This window comes from Drosophila bipectinata, chromosome 2L (assembly GCF_030179905.1).
Source record: "Drosophila bipectinata strain 14024-0381.07 chromosome 2L, DbipHiC1v2, whole genome shotgun sequence".
Lineage (NCBI taxonomy): Eukaryota > Metazoa > Arthropoda > Insecta > Diptera > Drosophilidae > Drosophila > Drosophila bipectinata.
Genome location: NC_091736.1, coordinates 26,398,621 through 26,419,046, shown reverse-complemented (window position 1 = coordinate 26,419,046; position 20,426 = coordinate 26,398,621). Strand labels below are relative to the sequence as shown.

The window sequence follows — 20,426 nt, the reverse complement described above, 5'->3', positions numbered from 1 at the left end:
GCACGCAGTATATAAGTCGTAACGGCCCGAATCGGCCGACTATATCTTATAGCTGAACCATCGGAAATGGTATTTGGTAGAAATTTCAACTTTGGTATTTTTGAAGATAGAAGTTCGGGACTTTTTTTAGATTTTGTATTATAATAAATTGGGTGATATTATCATTATATTATTATCTCATAAGGATCGGCTAACTATATCCGATGGTTGCGATGTTTTAACTGCAAGGCTATAACAACTTCGGCTCCGCCCGAAGTTAGGTTTCCTTTCTTGTTTTAATTAATTGCGTGAATTTCAAAAATGATATGTACTAAAAAAAAAATCATTATCGTCATTATCGCCATTACACGGCCTAAATAGTTCAATATATGGCAAAATTTATTCAATTTCTTATCTTAGGTGTGGGTTTCTTCGCTGTGGGTGATGGAACCTGTTTGTTCTGGACTTTGGTTCAGGGGAGCCGAAAGGTTATAACACAGGTGAAATTATGGAGATATTTTAGTAACAGCATCAGCATATTTAACTTTTAAAATTTTGTTTTCTTTTGCTAAAATTTATATTTTTATTTCTTACTATACCCTTGCCCTTATACCCAATAATTTTGGTCAAAAGTGCTTTTATAGCTGCCATATAACTGAACGATTGAAAATATTTTTGAATTTTTGAATATAGAAGCTTTAGACTATTTTTTAGATTTTTTAAAGTGATAAACTGGTTATATTAAAATATTCTCATTAGGATCGGCCAACTATATCCAAATTGTGCGATATATATCCGGTTTTAACTGCAAAGTTTTATCAACTACGGCTTCTTCTGAAATTAGCTTTCCCCTCTTGTTTTTAGTATGTTTTTTTTTTATTTGTGGGCGGATAAAAGACCACGCCATCTTTCTCTTTAAATATTATTTTAAATGTAATAAGACTTTAACAAAAAAGTTTAAAACTTAAAATAGCACCGCTTTTAAAATTTGGTCCGATATTTTGCATGGTAGCTATAGGACATTGGTGCCCAAAACCTCATCACACATGGTTGGAAATTTCTCTGCCTGGCCACTCTTATGCACACTTACACTGTAAACACTACAAAACGACTGTTAACGTCGAGAGCTTACGGGAGAATACTACGCATTCCAACACAAATGAAAGTCCAACATGTGAATGTATTTGTGAGGGCATCACTGCTATAGGATTTAGTCGGGCGATATGTCCCTTTTTTTTTGCTATAATTAAAATATTTTTATAGAATGTTGCGGAAAAATTCGTAGCGCTAGAAGTAAAAGTATTTTTTGGCGATGCTCTCATAAAGGCAAAACCACTGTGCAGGCTTTTGGCATATTAATCTGTATATGTAACAATGTAATGTTCGGCTAAAGAAGAACTCAGCACAATTTGAGCACAATTTTTGAACCAATGTTTCCCTAGACTTTGCAATACTTTTTGTGTACTCATTGCGATCCACACAGTCTCGCGTCTCCGAAAAAGGGGTTGCTTTTAAACCCTCGACGATAGATGAAGAACAGTGCCATCCCAGGGAGTTGAGAAGGGTTCCACGAAAAACGGTTGGAAGATGAGGGAGGGAAAGGGAGAATTCTATTTTCAGATCGTAACATCTTTGGAACGATGAAAGTTTGAAACATTCGCATCGAGACAGTGTGAAATCAAAGAAATGAGAAATATCTTCTACTATCTTTACTCTTCAGCTCGGATTTTACTGTGGATTCTCACTTTTACTTTCAATACCAAATTTAAGTATCGTAAAACCAACTTGGAGGATAACCTAGGTGGAAATCGGGCGCTCCCTCTTCTTGGAGTCCAAGGTTCGATCTGATCAATTTTTAAAAAGTAAATTTTAGTTTTATGATTATTTTTATAATTAACCGGACATTAATCATTTTGAATTTTTTTTTTTATACTATAATTATAGATAAAAAAAAAAAAAATTTAAAAAAAAAAAAACTTTGAAGTCCTTAGGAGGATTTGAGCATAGAAAAATTGTATACAGAGCAACTACTCTAGGCATTTCGCTACCATCCTGACTCGATCAGTAGTGATCAAAAATACAATTTGTTTTGCTATCACATCGGCGCATTGAAAACAGAAAGGAGAAATTGAAATTTGGATAAACCCTAAGTGGCCGAAATATGAACTGATCGTTATGGCTTAGCCCGCACACAGAAAGTGCTAGTGTCGGCATAATCGTAACAAACGGTCAGCATATGCATACCCCTCGCGCCTCCACTTGAGAGCGCATAACAACGTATATTATTATATTCCTTTATACATAAGTACATAGCCGTCTCTCTGCCGCCGCCTGCGAGCAGCGCTGCTACGAGACTTAGCCTTACTTAGACTTAAGAAATATTGTAAAAAATCAGAGACATTTTGAGCGTTGGAGCGGCACCTCAGCTGCTCCTTCCAAATACAAAACCAACAAAACCTAACCCTTCGAGATATTCTTTATCACATGGCGACCGTGACAGCGATGGAAGGACATCGAGGGATTAAAAGGATATACCCAAGAGGATACGTATAATCAGAAAATCACTGGAAAATTACTGAAAAATTACTGGAAAATGCAAAATAAATCGACAAAAAAAATCTGAGTGAATAGAGTGAAAGCAATGGGCAATCGCGGAGGATTTGCGAAAAAAAATAAGAAAAAGATTAGCACACCTAAAGTGGCTACTCTACGTAAACACTCCACCTCCCGGGCTACGGCCCAAAAACTTCAAACAGAAGCTAACCAATACACACAAGAAATTGAGCAGATGACGAAAGCCTTAGAAGGTGCATATATATCAGATGGTTTATCTTTAGAGCTGGCCAGGAATTATTCCATGCAGCATGCAGTCAAAGCAATGACTAAAAACTGCACAATCGATAAGGTAAAACTTATCATGCAAGCTGGCACATTTAGTACTCTGAACGAAGCCGTTTCCAAATTTGTCAATAGTTGCACTGAAGCAACTGGACAGTCGACTTTACAATCAAATATTTTTTAGGGAAAAGATTATCATGTAGCTGATGCGTTATCAAGAATAACCATCAAAGATCTACAAAATATAACTAGAAATATATTAAAAGTCACTACTAGATATCAAAGTAGACAAAAATTCCGCGCGGAAAATAAAGAACAAGAATTACGAGCCCAACGTTTACGACGACAATGACGAAGTACGTAAAGTAGTGACCTTGCAAATAAAAAAATTTGTTATGTTTATTTAAACAAGGCGGAAAAATTACTGCAAGATATGATGTTAGCGATTTATATACTAATGGAGTTATTGATTTAGATCAATTTCTCCAAAGGCTTGAAATGCAAGCCGGTATACATAAAATCAGCCAACTCAAAGTGGCACCGTGGGAAAATATCTTTGAATATACTTCAATAGATAAATTTAAATTAATGGGCAATAAAATATTGAAAACATTAAGAGTAGCGCTACTCAACCCGGTGACCCAAATAACAAATTTAAAAGAAAAAGAAGCAATTTTGTCTACATTTCATGATGATCCAATTCAAGGAGGTCATACTGGCATATCAAAAACTTTGGCCAAAGAAAAAGGGCACTATTACTGGAAAAGCATGTCTAAAGATATAACTGAGTACGTAAGAAAATGTCAAAAATGCCAGAAGTCCATAATAACTAAACACACAAATACCCCTTTAACAATTACAGACACACCAATAAATGCTTTCGACAGAGTGATAGTGGACACTATTGGTCCACTGCCAAAATCAGAAAATGGCAATGAGTATGCAGTCACTTAAATATGTGCTATAACTAAGTATTTAGTTGCCATACCTGTTCCTAATAAAAATGCCAATACTGTCGCTAAAGCAATATTTGAATCTTTTATCCTGATAAAACTCTATGGCACATACATATTGTCCATATGAGCTAGTATTCGGTAAAACAAGTAATTTGCCAAAACATTTCAATAGCATAGATAGTGTAGAAGCACTATATAATATAGATGACTATGCTAAGGAGAGTAAGTATAGATTAGAAGTAGCCTATAAAAGAGCTAGAGTTATGTTAGAAGCAAATAAGAATATAAATAAACTACTATACGATCATAAAGTAAGGGATATAGATATATCAGTAGGTGACAAAGTTTTATTTAAAAACGAGACAGGTCATAAGTTAGATCCTAAATATACAGGTCCGTATATAGTAACGGAAATAGAAGATAGAGATAACATAGTAATAACAAATAATAAACATAAGAAACAAACAGTTCATAAGGATAGATTAAAAATCTTTATTTCATAAATTGCACTTAGTATGGCCATACAAAGACACACATACATAGATAAATAAATACACATATTCTTTTAATAATTTCATTTTCTATGATTCTAACATAAAACAACAAAAAATAAAAAAAACAAGAAAGGAAAGCTAATTTCGGGCGGAGCCGAAGTTTATATACCCTTGCAGTTAAAACCGGATATATATCGCAAACATCGGATATAGTTGGCCGATCCTTATGGCAATAGGAATATATAATCCAATTTTTTACAATACAAAATCTAAAAAAAAATCCCAAACTTCTATCTTCAAAAATACGAAAGTTGATATTTCTACCAAGTACCATTTCCGATCGTTCACTTATATGGCAGCTATAGGATATAGTCGGCCGATCCTAATGAAATTTGGTAGGTCGGATCAACTGACCAAATATATAATCTGTAGCAAGTTCCAGCTTTCTATCTTCAAAAACACGAGTTGGGTCAAAGTTGGGTCATTTCCGATCGTTCAGTTATACGGCAGCTATAGGATATAGTCGGCCGATCCTTACGAAATTTGTCATGTCGTATTATTTTGCCAAAAATAGCTCTCATGTCAAATTTGAACTCTCTAACTCTAAAAACACCAAAGTTATACCATTTCCGATCAATCAGTTATATGGCAGCTATAGGATATAGTCGGCCGATCCGGGCCGTTCCGACTTATATACTGCGTGCAAAGGAAAGAAGGGTGTGTGCAAAGTTTCAAGACGATAGCTTTAAAACTGAGAGACTAGTTTGCGTAGAAACAGACATACGGACAGACGGACAGACGGACATGCTCATATCAACTCAGGAGGTGATCCTGATCAAGAATATATATACTTTATAGGGTCGGAGATGTCTCCTTCACTGCGTTGCACACTTTTGACCAAAATTATAATACCCTCTGCAAGGGTATAAAAAGATGTATTAATTAGAAATTTTTATTATAAAACTAACTTTATTATATTACGTTATTTTTCAAAAGGAGGGAGATGTAGTATGCACATATATTGATTACCCACTGTCGGGTCAAGCAGCAAGCAACTAATTTAAACACAACAATTAATAAGTAACTGATGTTTTGCTGGTCGCAAGCCGACTCTCTTTCGGCCGCTCGGCTTTGCTACTTCGGCGCTTATGGTTAGCGAGCATCCGCTCAGCCTATTCTGCAAGGTTGGCGCCACTCTCGTTCGTCTTCTTACTGCGCTCGCATCCTAAATTGGATTTCAAATATTGTACATAAATCCTAATTTCATATGCGGCCTGAATAAAGTTTATAACGTTGAAATTAATTAAATTCTGATGACCAAACATTGGTGACCCCGACGTGATCGTTAATATATTTATATACACATAAACAAATCACTAAAACAAAAACAAAACAATTTTGTAAACAGTGTTATGTGAAATTATCATTATCAAATTATCATACGTGTCTAATAAGTTTATTTACAATAATAAACAAATTACAATATATTATTATATTATACATACATACAGGCGTAAACATAAACGTTAGTTCACAAGCACACATACATATTTACGATCCACAACGCAAGTGCATTCGCCCGCGCATAGACTTCATACAAACATACGATCCACAACGCAAGTGCATTCGCCCGCGCATAGACTTCTAGCTTCATATATATATACATTCCACAATTCCGCTACGGTTCTGAGCGCACAGTGGGACAGATCGTGTTCGCCGCGAGCAAATAAAATTTATTTCGGTTGTTCGGAACTCAATATAATAAATCATGAACTCCAGCGGCGCCGTCACAGGAGCACCCACTCCAACCCGGAGTGCAATTTTAAAGTGCAAGGCCCTGGGTATTCTCCAGGACTTACAGAGGATCCAAGGAGCTCTTCAGCCTATTTCCAAGGTGGACGATGCCATGCTACACGTGCGACATGGTCAGATAGCCACCATGTTCAGCGACTTCAAGGTCATCCACGGGGAGCTTGAGGATTTGGACATTTTGCAGATCAGCAGTGACCTTCGATGGACTGTTTCGGAGCTCGTAGCGACGATGCAGGCGGAAATTGAGCACGAGACGACCCTTCGCTCATCTCGAATAGCTGCCCACTCCACCCTTGCCAACGGAATGTCCACCATGCAGGGTGACCCAGGGTTAGGTCAAAGTTTTCAAGTGCTGCCTCCTTTGCCGCTCCCTACGTTCAGCGGTGGATACTCGGAATGGGCTGAATTTTACTCGATCTTCTCTACCATAGTCGGCAGCAATCCTCGTATTAGTAAGGTGGAAAAGTTGCAAAGGTTGCGATCTTGCCTTCGGGAGTCCGCTTTCGAAGCAGTTCGTTCCTTGGAAGTCTCCGACGAGAACTATGATGTTGCACTGAATTTATTGGAGAAACGATTTAATAACCGTCGCTTAATATTTCAGGCACACGTGAACGAGATTCTGGGCCTCAGTCTGTTGGAAAGTGGCTCAATAGCAGCACTTCGAAGTCTTTCGGACAAATTTAATGCCCATATGCGAGCCTTACAGAATTTGGGTACATCAGTTCAGATCGCCAGCTGCATCATCGTCCAAGTTCTGCTTCAAAGGTTGGACCCAGCTACCCAGGCCAAGTGGGAGGAGAGTCAAAACTCCTCAGGTTCAGACGCCATCCCTACTTGGAAGTCGATGGCCGAATTTTTGGAGCAGCGGTGTAGGACGCTGGAGGCTATGGACGTGGCCATGGCTGCATACGCCCCGGACGCTCATGTGGGAAGGCGTCGAGGTGCAAATAATGGTAGATCATCCTTTATTGTTACTAATTCGCTTCCCTCTACCTGTGCTCTATGCGGTGGATGGTCCCATATAATGTCTGCATGCCCCCGATTTCTATCAATGCCCCCTGAGATTCGCCTTGGTGAGGCCAGGCGACTCGGTCTTTGTCGGAAGTGTCTGCAAACGGGCCATCACATGCGTGAGTGCCTCGCTGCTAGTTGTCGCAGTTGTGGAAGGAGGCATCACAGCCTGCTGCATTTCCTGGAGCCGCCGGCATCTAGCGGCCAGCCTTTGGTTGGTCCTCCCACGTCAGCCATAGCCGAGGTCGCCGAGCCTGCAGCCTCTTCGCCGTCCACTGCTAATGCACTAGTTGCTCAAGGTCACAGCGGCGATATATCGTTGCTTGCTACAGCGAACATTTTTTTTCGTAGTCGCGCTGGATCCCTTGTTCCATGTCGAGCTTTGTTGGATTCTGGATCTCAGGTGCACGTGATCACTTCCCGGCTGGCAAGTCAGCTGCAGCTCCGGAGGTACAAGTCATTCATGGCGGTGTCTGGTATTGGAGATACCGGCTTTGCGACAGATGGATTCTCTGTTGATGTTCTCCTACGTTCCCACTGTTCCGAGTACTCGGCCCTGGTTAATGCCGTCATCGCCGCCAATATCACGGACCTGCAGCCTAGCTTCAGTTTGGATGTCTCCAGCTGGAATATTCCTGGCAATCTTTCTTTGGCTGATCCTGAATTTTTCCGCCTACAGCGCATCGACATTCTTATCGGAGCCAGTCTGTTTTATGAGCTGTTGTGTGTTGGGCAAATTAAGCTCTCAGCCGGCCTGCCATTGCTGCAGAAAACTCAACTTGGATGGGTCGTGTGTGGAGGCGGTTCACATGTCCAGAGAAGATCACTCGTTTCCACTGCCCACAAGAATGTTCCGGAGAGCGCAACAATGCTGGATGATCAGCTGGATTCTTTGCTCCGCCGGTTTTGGGAAATCAAAGACTGCTCCGAGCCTATTGTGAAGCGGACGAAGGAAGAGCTAGATTGCGATGCGCATTTCGTGCAACATGTTGCTCGGCTGGATTCCGGCGCTTACGCTGTGCGGCTTCCGTTAAAATGCGGCTCTAAGCTGCTGGGAGAGTCGTACCCCCAAGCTGTTCGACGATTTCTTTCCCTCGAAAGGAAGCTCTGTCGCCGTCCTCAATTAAAGGAGCAATATGCTGCCTTCATAAAGGAGTATCTGGAGTTGGGTCACATGTCTCCAATCCCTTCTGATGCGAGCGTCACTGGTCAATGCTTTCTTCCACACCATTGTGTTTTAAAGGAGGACAGTTCAACAACCAAGCTCAGGGTTGTCTTTGATGGATCTGCTGTCACAACTTCTGGATATTCATTGAATGACGTGTTGATGTCTGGCCCAGTTATTCAGCCAAAGTTACTGCATATTCTGTTAAGGTTCCGATGCCATCGGGTGGCCATTACTGGAGATATTTGTAAAATGTATCGTTGCGTCAGGGTTTTTCCTGAGGACAGCTATCTTCAGTGTATTCTTTAGCGGGATTCCACCCAGGATGAGTTACAGGTTTTTAAGCTGGACACGGTCACCTACGGAACGAAGCCTGCCTCATTTTTAGCAGTTCGGACAATGCATCAGTTGGCAGATGATGAGCAAATAATGTTTCCAAAGGGGGCCGAAATTCTGCGTCGCGACTTTTATGTGGATGATCTGCTTTCCGGAGGCGACTCTATAGATGAAGCTATTAGCATAATGCAGCAAACATCCGCGATCCTTGCCAAAGGCCATTTTCGGTTAAGGAAGTGGTGCTCCAATGTTGCTGACATTCTGGATAAGGTGCCTGAAGAAGATCGGGAGTCTTTCCTAAAGTTTGATGATGGTGGCAACTTCACAAAGACACTGGGTCTTGCTTGGGATCCTGCAACTGACCGCTTGCTATTTTCTTTTGAAGGGATTCAGTCAATCTCAAAGCCCACTAGGCGCATTGTGCTTTCTTCAGTCGCTCGGCTTTATGACCCCTTAGGCCTTGTTGGTCCTGTAATTTCAAAGGCAAAGATCTTTCTTCAGAAGCTGTGCCGTGAGAAGTTGTCCTGGGATGAAAGTCTTCCTCAAGCTCTTCACTGCGACTGGAATATGATTTGTAGCAGCTTTGGTAGTACGCAGCGCGCCGAATTCCCTAGATGGGTGCTGACATCGAAATCCGAGGTGGAGGTCCATGGATTCTGTGATGCCAGCATTGAGGCGTATGGGGCATGCGTTTATGTCGTGTCCAAGGGCGCAGGATCTGCAAGCTATTTACTCTGTTCGAAGTCCCGAGTAGCGCCGATGAAGACTGTTACGGTGCCTAAGCTGGAGTTATCGGGAGCCGAGTTGTTGGCTCGACTTATGTCGAAAGTAGAGCAGTTGAAGGTCTACGTTGGAAAGTATTTTTGCTGGTGCGATTCTGCTGTGGCTCTGTCTTGGATTTGAGAAAAACCCTCTCGGTTTAATATTTTCGTCGCCAATCGAGTTTCGACCATTCAGAAGCTAACTAGAGAAATGGAGTGGCGGTATGTTCCCACTTCTTTGAACCCAGCAGATATCCTGTCGCGTGGTGCTCTTCCCAATGAATTGGTTGAGAATAAGCTTTGGTCTCATGGTCCTCCGTTTCTCGTTGGATCATTCAGTCTCCGTTACGGCTAGCGATATAAAATCTGGAACACAGCTGTTATTGCGGCTAGTGCAACGTGTGCATTTTTGGGAGGAAATAAAGGCTCTTCAAAATGGAAAAGACATAGCGGTATCCAGTGCCCTTGCCTCATCCTCTCCTTTCTTGGACAAATTTGGACTGTTGCGCGTAGACGGTCGGCTAAAAAATTCGTCGTTGGATTTTGATAAACAGCATCCAATTATACTTCCAAGAAGCCATCCAGTTACGCGGGCTATACTTCCATGAGCGAAATTTACATACGGGACCTCGCGCACTGTTGGCAATTATTCGGTCCCAATATTGGCCAATTGGGGGGAGAAAAACCGTGACGAAGGCATTACACAAATGCATCCGATGCTTCCGGACTAAGCCTCGGCTGTTGCAGCACATTATGGCTGATCTCCCGGAGGAAAGATTTAGCGGCTCCCAGGTCTTCGGAGTCACTGGTGTGGATTTTTGTGGACCGTTCTATTATAAGCCGGAAGTGCGTAATAAGGCTCCAGTAAAATGTTACATTAGCATGTTCATTTGTTTTGCTACCAAAGCCGTCCATCTGGAGCTTGTAAGGGATCTGTCCACAATGTCTTTTTTGCAGGCTTTGAAGCGTTTTATATGCACCCGCCGAAGTCTTCAACATATTTGGTCTGACAACGCAACCAACTTTGTTGGAGCCAAAAACGAGCTAAAGGAGCTGCGCCGATTATTGCTAAGCGAAGAGCATCAACGGTCACTGCTGGAGATTTGCTCTATGGAGTCCATCGAATGGCATTTTATTCCTCCTCGATGTCCGCATTTCGGTGGTCTGTGGGAAGCGGCTGTTAAAACCGCCAAGCACCATTTTTACCGAGCTGTCGGATCTGCAGTTCTGGGATTCGAGGAGCTGCGAACGCTGCTGTGCCATATTGGGGCTGTTATAAATTCACGACCCTTATTGTCTCTTTCAGAAAATCCTGCAGACCTTGATGTTCTGACCCCGGCTCATTTTTTAACTGGTGGTCCGTCAGTCAGCTTTATCGAGCCTGATGTCACAAAGCTGAACTTCAACCGGTTGGACAGCTGGCAGCGCGTGTCTTTCCTGCAGCAGTCTTTCTGGTCCCGATGGAAGGAGGAGTACCTAAGTCTTCTCCAGCAGCGCTCCAAATGGCGCGCCTCCGGTCCTGCCTTGGCCCCAAACGATGTGGTGCTAGTAAAGGACGAGAATCTACCTCCGATGAAATGGCCGCTTGCGAGAATAATGGAGTTAATCCCTGGTCGGGATGGTATCTTTCGAGTGGCGGTGATAAAAACCTCATCTGGAATTACCAAGCGAGCAGTTACTAAGCTGTGCCTTTTGCCCTTAAGGATGAAGTTGGAGTAGAAGCCCCAACTGGGGGGAGAATGTCGGGTCAAGCAGCAAGCAACTAATTTAAACACAACAATTAATTAGTAACTGATGTTTTGCTGGTCGCAAGCCGACTCTCTTTCGGCCGCTCGGCTTTGCTACTTCGGCGCTTATGGTTAGCGAGCATCCGCTCAGCCTATTCTGCAAGGTTGGCGCCACTCTCGTTCGTCTTCTTACTGCGCTCGCATCCTAAATTGGATTTCAAATATTGTACATAAATCCTAATTTCATATGCGGCCTGAATAAAGTTTATAACGTTGAAATTAATTAAATTCTGATTTTTTATTTACGGCATCGAAAACTCTCGATGACCAAACACCCACTGTACCGAGAGTACTGTAACACTTTGTTGCAGTGTTTACATAATCCAAAGTCCCGGTCATAAACCGGTCACAGAAAGTGCATACCCCTCGCGCCTCCACTTGAGAGCGCATAACAACGAATATTATTATATTTTATAATACATACATAAGTACATAGCCGTCTCTCTGCCGCCGCCTGCGAGCAGCGCTGCTACGAGACTTAGCCTTACTTAGACTTAAGAAATATTGTAAAAAATCAGAGACATTTTGAGCGTTGGAGCGGCACCTCAGCTGCTCCTTCCAAATAAAAACCAACCAAACTTAACCCTTGGAGATATCCTCTATCACACCCTGATGTCCCATCTATGTATGTACTTTATAATCTTTGGTGTAACACATTCACATACACGGGTGCATGCGAGCATAAGATTTTGTTTTGAAGCCAGCACAAAATGTTTGATATTTTAACTTTTCAGGCTTGCTACCCTAAAAAAATTGTGGTATTCATTATTGGGGTGATGATGAAAGAAATGTTATTATTTTTCATTTTATATTTTTTAATATTTTAGCATACATTTTACCTTTTAGATTTAGTGGTAGCAGTAAAATGTTTTGTATCAGGCAGACTCCGGTGTTTACTTTTTGAAGTGAAAAACAGTAAAAGTAAAGTAACAAACAGTAATAGTAACGTCCAATTTACTTTTTAAAACAACAGCTCTCGTTAAAGAGAAATGAAAAGATAATAGGCTGAGCGGATGCTCGCTCGCTTTAGATGACGAATTAGTTAAAGCCGAGCGGCCGAAAGGGAGTCGGATTAGGTTAATTAAGTTAATAATTAATTACTAGTTGCTTGCTGCTTGACCCGACTAACTTCTTATTATACATTAATTAATATATATTCACATTTATGGATTGCGACGGGCAACTAAATGTTGCCACAATTTCGAAGTGCCTCAAAAGTACATGAACATGATTGGTACAAACGGCTCGTACACTGCTGCGGGAAATATCGATTTCATTGAGCTCGATAATTGTCTATCAATGTTCAGTTACCAACACATTCAAAAATATTCATTAAAACTACATCAAAACTAAAATGTTTTTTTTCTGGTTTTCTTTAAAGTCGATCTAGCCTTTTCTAGCAGGTTTGTAAAGTCACTTTAGCATTTTATTGTACTGGCGCAGAAATTCGCAAAATGTTTCAAACAATCTTGAGTTGCGTGTGTATTGTAGGAGTCTCCATGTCAATTCTATAGCTGTATCTCTTATAGTCTCTGAGAGCCACGCGTTTATACGGACGGACGGACATACGGACATGGCTATATCGACTATAGCGCTGTTGATGCTGATGAAGAATATATATACTTTATGGAGTCGGAGATGGTTCCTTCTCTATGTTACATACATAGAGATACATAGTTCTGTATCTTTAGTTCTGTCAGTTCTGTATATTCACTTGCCGTACCCGGACGTGTTTCTTCGATCGCTCTTGCCAGTTTGCAATTATTTTCGATCTTGAACTCAAGCTTTCTCCTTCTGCGACAAGTTGAAATATAACAATTAATCCCTAAAAATAAATTCGACTTAATAAGTTCATTGAACTATTTATTTCCAATTTATACATTTAATCGGTTAAAGTTATCTCTGCTGCGCTTTAACTATACTCTCCAACATAAGTCTCCCCGAGCTGTACTCTCCGGACGTAACCCGTTACATCATAGTTACTGTGGAGTTTGTTGTTCTTCACGACGCCGAACCTTCGTTGCACATCTCTTTTTTAACGTCATCTCTTACATCCGATCTGATCGTCCACTCTCGGCTACAGAGTGCTTCAGAGAGCCTAAATTCTTTACACGCTATTACAGTGGTCTGCATTCCGTCAAAAAAGAAGTCAAAAATGAGTCTTACTTGCACAGCAAAAAAATGTGAATTTGTTGGAACCATCACGGGTGACTCATACCTGTCTTGTTGGCTCTGCAATAACTGCTCACATATTAAATGTGCTGGAGGAAGACACAATGGACGGATAAGTGACCTTATCAACAAGAAAATTGGCCTGACATGGTGTTGCATCGCTTGTAGAGAAATTGAGTCAGAGATGCGGACTTTTATGAAACAGACGAGAAATGGTTTTCTAGATGTCCGCAAGCAATTCTCGGCCCTTAATGAGCAATTCCTCGCTCTTGAAACTCAATTCCTTGGGCTAAAGTTGTTAAGCGAATCCCCCAGACGAAAAATTCCCAACAACAACCTGCTGACTGCTAAATTACTGAATACCCCTACATCCCATGCTGTACAAGTCGATGAATTTTCAACACCAAACATTTTACCGTCGCCTACTTGTCTACCTACTTATGCTGTTCCAGTACCAAGGGACTTGATGAGCCTTCCTTCAGGGCACTCTAATATTTATCCCTTGCAAGAAGCGATCAGCGTACCAAGTACAAATCTCGAGCCACCTCTCATATTGGAACCTCCATCGTTGGACAACCCCCATCGTTGGACAACCTACCCTCTGCTCTAGCTGTGATGTCTCCAAGGCCTCTGGTTGGTGTGGCGCCTGAAGTTAGATCTTCTGGACTTACGCTGAGGGCGGTTGCTCCTCGTAAGGCCATTTTTGTCTCTCGGCTTATGCCGGATGCTACTGTTGATGATGTCAGGAGTCACCTGTTAAACCATCCTAATGATGGTTAGATCCATCCTAAGGTAGCTCCTAATGAAATAGCTGTTTTTAAGTTTAACTTTAAGCATAAGCGTTCTATTTCTTCTTTTAAAATAGTTCTACCTGATTCCTACCTTGAAAAAGCACTTGATCCTGTAGCTTGGCCTGAGCACAGTATCATTCATGAATTCCTAGCAAAAGACGCTCAGAATCCTATCCCTGCAGAAACTGCTTCAAAAAACTGAATAACATAGTATTTTCCTGCTGCTATCAAAACGTTAGAAGTATTCTGGGTAAGCTGAGCCAATTTTTTACAAAGAGTGCTTCTTTTGATTTTGATGCTATCGTGCTTACTGAAACTTGGCTTAACTCCTCTGTCTCTGATTATGAAATTCTCGTTTCCAAATTCATAGTGTTTCGATTGGATCGTCCAACTTTTGCAGGTGGTGTCCTCATTGCTGTTACTAATGAGTACCCTTCTGAAATTATTCTTTTCACGAACGAGTTCGGAATTGAGTTCATTGCGGTGAAAATTTTAACTGGCTCGTCTCATATCTTCCTGACCTGTTCATACATTCCTCCCATGGCTGAAGACATTGTGTACTTTCACCATCTTGATGCCATTAGGTCTATTTCTTCGTTGGCTAAGGACCGTGATTTAATCCTAATCATGGGAGATTTCAACCTTCCCATCATTTCCTGGATCCCGTCTGAGGTAGACAATTCCTTGCTTTCCAGTTGTCATAACGACTTTATCGATGGCTTAACCGATCTTGCCCTGCTCCAAGTTAATCCAATTCATAACACTCATGGCAGATTTCTGGACCTTATTTTTTCTAATGTGTCATCCTCTGTGACAGTCATTCGGTCCCCGCCGCTATCGCTTCCTGAAGACTTTCACCACCCTTCACTATTAGCATCGGTGTTAATTGATGTGCCTCACAATGATGCTTGCTTTAATGCTAAACCTCGTTTCAAATGCTTCAGAAAGACTGATTTTATGGCCCTTCGGAATCATTTAGCTGAAATCGATTGGAATTTTCTTTCATCTATAAACACAATTGAAGCAGCTACGGATTCGTTTTACGATTAATTCATTAATGCCTTGAACAAATTTGTTCCGGAAGTCCCAGTATCATTGTCTACTAAGCCACCTTGGTATAATAAACACATTTCTCGTCTTAAGAACAGGAAATCCAGAGCTTACAAAAAGTTGAGAAACTGGTTACTTTCCAACTGCAACATTTTTGTAAAAGCATTATTTCCACTTCACAGCATGGTTTTGTCAAGCATCGCTCTACCACAACTAACCTTCTTGAATTCACTTCGTTTATCCACAGAGGTTTTCTGAGCCGCATGCAAACTGATGTGGTGTACACTGACTTTAGTAAAGCGTTTGACTCTGTGAACCACCATCTCCTTCTTCATAAGCTGTGTCTTTTGGGGTTTTCTCCACATATAGTACAGTGGTTGACCTCTTATCTATCGAACCGCACGCAGCGTGTTTTGTTTAAAAACAGTTCATCACAGATTATAAATGTTTAATCTGGTGTCCCACAAGGTAGTCACTTAGGACCTCTTCTGTTTGTTCTTTTTGTCAACGATTTACCTAGTGTTGTAAACTATGCTACTACATTTATGTATGCTGATGATGTCAAGTTATGTCTTTCTTTCTCAGACCATTTCCTTCATAGACACCTGCAACTAGACCTTAACGAAGTCTTCTTGTGGTGCTCAAACAATCTCCTTTTGTTTAACTGCTCTAAGTGTAAGGTTATGACGTTCAATCGCAGTGTGCCTCACATCGTTTCGTACTCTCTTGGGAATAACGGCTTAGATCGTGATTTCCTAATTAACGATCTTGGAGTAATTTTTGACAATAAGTTGTCCTTCAACGACCACATATCACTAATAGTTAATAAAGCCAGAGGTGTGCTAGCTTTTATCAAACGTTGGTCTAAAGAATTTGATGATCCTTTCACAACTAAAACTCTATACGTATCGTTGGTTCGTCCTATCTTGGAATACTGTTCTAGCGTTTGGAGTCCGCAATACTTTGTTCACCAAAGGAGGATTGAATCAGTCCAAAAGCAGTTTCTGCTATTTGCGTTAAAAAGCTTAAACTGGGATACTGCCGCTTCCCTTCCGTCGTATAATTGCCGGTTAAAACTACTAAACCTACCTCCTTTAAAAGAGCGCCGTACTTGTGCTGGGGTTATGCTACTTCATGTGCTTATTCTTGGACAGGTTGACTCACAAGTACTTCTTGAAAAATTAATGTTTTCTGTGCCTAATAGAGTAACTAGATCCTTCCGACCCCTTTGGTTACCGATTTCTAGGTCTAATTTTGCGGGACACGATCCATTCCGCGTTATTTGTAAAAACTATAACTCTTTGTCCCATTTATTGTCCCCTGAACTATCCCTAGATGTAATTAAATCCAAAATTATTGAATATCTTTTAGCTTAATTTATCCTTACCATACTCTTATCCTTATCCTTACTCTTAGTTATAATAATATAGAAATAACAGATCATTGTTAATAATGAATAAATAAATAAATAGATTCACACGACTACAATATACCCTTGTTACTCCACGCATAAATAGTATATAAATAGATTACGTATAAATAGATTACGCATTAAGGATTGACAGTTAATGTGCAACATCCGTCTGCCGATTAAGCTTGTGGTTATTTGAGAAAGATTGGATTTTTTTTCTTAACACACTTTAATTTCTTAAAAAAGTTCACTAAGTTAGGGTTTGTGTATCGGGTTTGACAGATTTATGGGTAACTTTAATGCCTAAGTTTGTGGGGTAATGAAACGGAATACTTATTTGTAATAACTAAGGAGGCTATAAAAATAAGTTTTTTCTATTGATCTAAATAAAAATGGACGATTTTCAATGGAAAATGAACATAAATTATTTTTTAAGGTTGTAACTTTTGCATACATTTATTTGAAGATATAAAAACAATGGCCCAAATTTTACCTTTTTTTTTTTGTGTTTATCAAACAAAAGCCCTTCTTTTTGGCGGCGCATGTGATTCCCACTCACTGAAACATTTAAAACCAAAAATTCCAACGGGATTAGAAAGAGTACATGCTTGGCTCTGGTATGAACTAAGATTATTAATTTCGCACCACAATTAACAAAATAACGGTCCTTTTTGAAATTTTTTTTTTTTAAATTGCCTTTTTTTAGTTACAAATCAAGTTGAAAGGTAAAGAAGATCTTCACCGATTTGATTTATCCTAGTTCATACTAGAGCTATATATGTATAGAATAACGTATTATAATTTGAAACCGTTTGGATTAATAGGTTTTGAGTAACCTCATGCGCCAGTCGTAAAAACACTGTTTCCAGAAAAACGCGTTTAAAGTTTTGATACGGCTCTCGCTGTCGCCTGACGCTTTCACCATAAATCGGCTATATCTTCAAGAGTTTTTGAAATTTTCACTTGAAATTTTAAATGAACTGTGAGGAGAATTAGCCTCCTCACACGCTAAGACAGCAATGGCCAATCAGTTTAGGGGGCCGCGGGAGATAGGCCGAGGACCAATACGAACGGGGAGTGGTAGGGTTTCACCATCAAGTACGAAGACGGAATCAACGTGGAACGTAACGGTTCCCGGAGCAGCAGCAGACGAATGGGAAGACCAGGTTACATCGCCCAGTGGGAACACGGAATCGAGGTGGAACGTAACGGTTCCCGGAGCACCAGCAGACAAATGGAAATGCAAGGTTACATCGCCCAGTGGGAAGACAGAATCGACGTGGAACGTAACGGTTCCCGGAGCACCAGTGGACGGATGGAAAGGCAGCGAGGGCAGTGAGGGGCAGAGCTCCATCATCGAGTGGGAAGACGGAGTCAACGTGGAACGTAACGGCTCCCGAGGCAACGGTGAGCACTATGAGCCCGCCGCGCAGCGGAGTTCAGGATGAGCGACAAGACTGGGAGCAGCAAAGGAGCAAGGAGCAACAGGGGAGGCGAAGAAGTCCAGCGGCACGTCGCATAGAAACAGCAGGGGTCAGCGGCCGAACGGAAAGGGGCAACGACCGCACGGATGGCAGCCCGCCAACGGGAAAGTGGCGTGATCTTGGAAGCAGGAGTAACGGCAGCCCGCCAACGGGAAAGTGGCGTGATTCTGGAAGCAGGATTAACGGCAGGAGCAGAATCCAGGAGGATTAACGGGCGCTCCAGTCAGTATAAAAGGAGGCCCACTGGAGCAGCTCGGAACGAGTCTTTTTAGGAAGCTTGTAGCGTTGAGTTGGAGGACCTCCTGTGGAGAGTCCGCCAGTCAAATGTTAGAGCGTTTCTAAAAAGGATTCGGTTGTTTGAGTTGAAGGACCGCCTTTGGAGAGTCCAACAGCCAAACGTAAGGAGAACGAACGAGACAAGGAAAGAACAGTACGAGGACAGTTACGTGGAAGGACCAAGGCGACAGGAGACGAGTTGGACCAGTTCCTGGCCACGGCAGGTAGCCTTGCTAAGAAGTGCAGGAAGGATAAGTCTGGCGCACGCCACTCGGACTCCTGACTCACAACCAACAGGCGTGGTCCTGCACCGGAAAGGACAGGCCAACTCAGGATCCCGAGCCCGGTTTCGCTCCCGAGGACGAGAAGGACAGGACGAGAGAGGATCGGCGTCGGTTGGTTTCCTCGAAAGCTACAGGGTAACAGAGTCGAGTGTGGGCTATTCCAAGTCAAAGCAGGTAGCCTTGCAAGGAAGTGAGGAAAGAACAAGTCTGGCGTACGCCACGCGGGTTCTTGACTCGCAACCAACAGGCGTGGTCCTGCAGGACGCGGATAAGCCAACTCGGGAACTCACGCCCGCTTTGGAACGCGATCGGGGAGGCTCCGATCACCCACCGAGCAGCTCTTGACCCGGGCCCATTGGCGCGTACGCGCGGTGGTCACTTGGCCGAAAGGGAGGCGTGACGTACGGTCCTGGACAGGCGACTTCCGACCCCGTCGGAAACTGACAAGACTTCGGCGACTCCCAATCCAGGCCCGCCGGTGCGAAAAGGCACGGCGTCTCCTGGCGTAGAGGAGCCGGCTGTAGACAGCAAACTCTGAACCAGGGCCGCTGGTGCGCATGCACAGCGGGTTGCGGGGACGACCACCAGTAGCCATCTCCTAAACCGGACTCGCCGGTGCGAAAAGCACGGCGAGCTCCTGGCGTAGCGGAGCCTACTGCAGGCCGCACACCCCGAACCAGGTCCGCCGGTGCGCATGCACGGCGCATCTCCCTGGTGGTGCAGAGGCGACAGTCAGTAGCTATCTCCCGAACCAGTGTCGCCGGCGCGCAGAGCACGGCGTTCATCCTGGTGTAGCGGAGGCTACAGCCCGCCAACTCCCGAGCCCGGCGGTACAGCGCGTAGGCGCGTATCCCCGACGGCGTAGTGGAGGCTTTTCAGTGCATAGCCGAAGGCCAGACCAAGTCAAAGAGGTGGAAGGCAACGAGAACAACAGCGGAAACACCAGCAACGGAGGAGATCACCAGGACGGATACACCAAGGGTCACCAAGGATACACCAAGGGTCATTCCCGGGAACCCGCGTAAATCACCATTGTCAGCAGAGAGAGCAGAGAATAAAGAGACTGCACAACGGAAAGCTATTTGTATTATTTTCTGGGCTTGGGCAATCACGTCGAATCTATAAATTCGGTGGGACGGATCCGCGAAACTCTGTGAGCTAGCCGCGGCAAATTGTGGCGAGCGGAAGCAGAAATAACAGTTCGTTACAGAACATTCTCAAATAGTTATAAGTTCCAATAAAATTGAAAAAAAATACAAGAAAGGAAAGCTAACTTCGGTGGGAGCCGAATTTTATATACCCTTGCAGTTAAAACCGGATATATATCGCAAACATCGGATATAGTTGGCCTATCGTTATGAGAATATGATAATATAACCCAATTTATTATAATACAAAACTTAAAACAATTCCCAAACTTCTATCTTTAACAATACCAAAGTTGGTATTTCTACCAAAACCCATTTCCAATCGTTCAGCTATAAGATATAGTCGGCCGATTCGGGCCGTTCCGACTTATATACTGCGTGCAAAGGAAAGAAGGGTGTGTGCAAAGTTTCAAGACGATAGCTTTAAAACTGAGAGACTAGTTTGCGTAGAAACAGACAGACGGACATGCTCATATCAACTCAGGAGGTGATCCTGATCAAGAATATATATACTTCATAGGGTCGAAGATGTCTCCTTCACTGCGTTGCACACTTTTGACCAAAATTATAATACCCTCTGCAAGGATATAAAAAACGGTGTAAAAAAAGGAAGAAGAAATTTTTGCCTTCTAGATTTTGCGGGTACTGTTATTTTTGTTATCGATTTCAAT

The 20,426-nt window shown here is 42.4% G+C and overlaps 1 protein-coding gene across 6 annotated transcripts in view; it reads right to left on the bottom strand.

Moving 5' to 3' along the window:
- rl (Mitogen-activated protein kinase rl) overlaps nucleotides 1–20,426 on the bottom strand; it is an 83,965-nt gene that overhangs the window by 49,580 nt on the left and 13,959 nt on the right. The gene's annotated exons all lie outside the window — the stretch shown is intronic.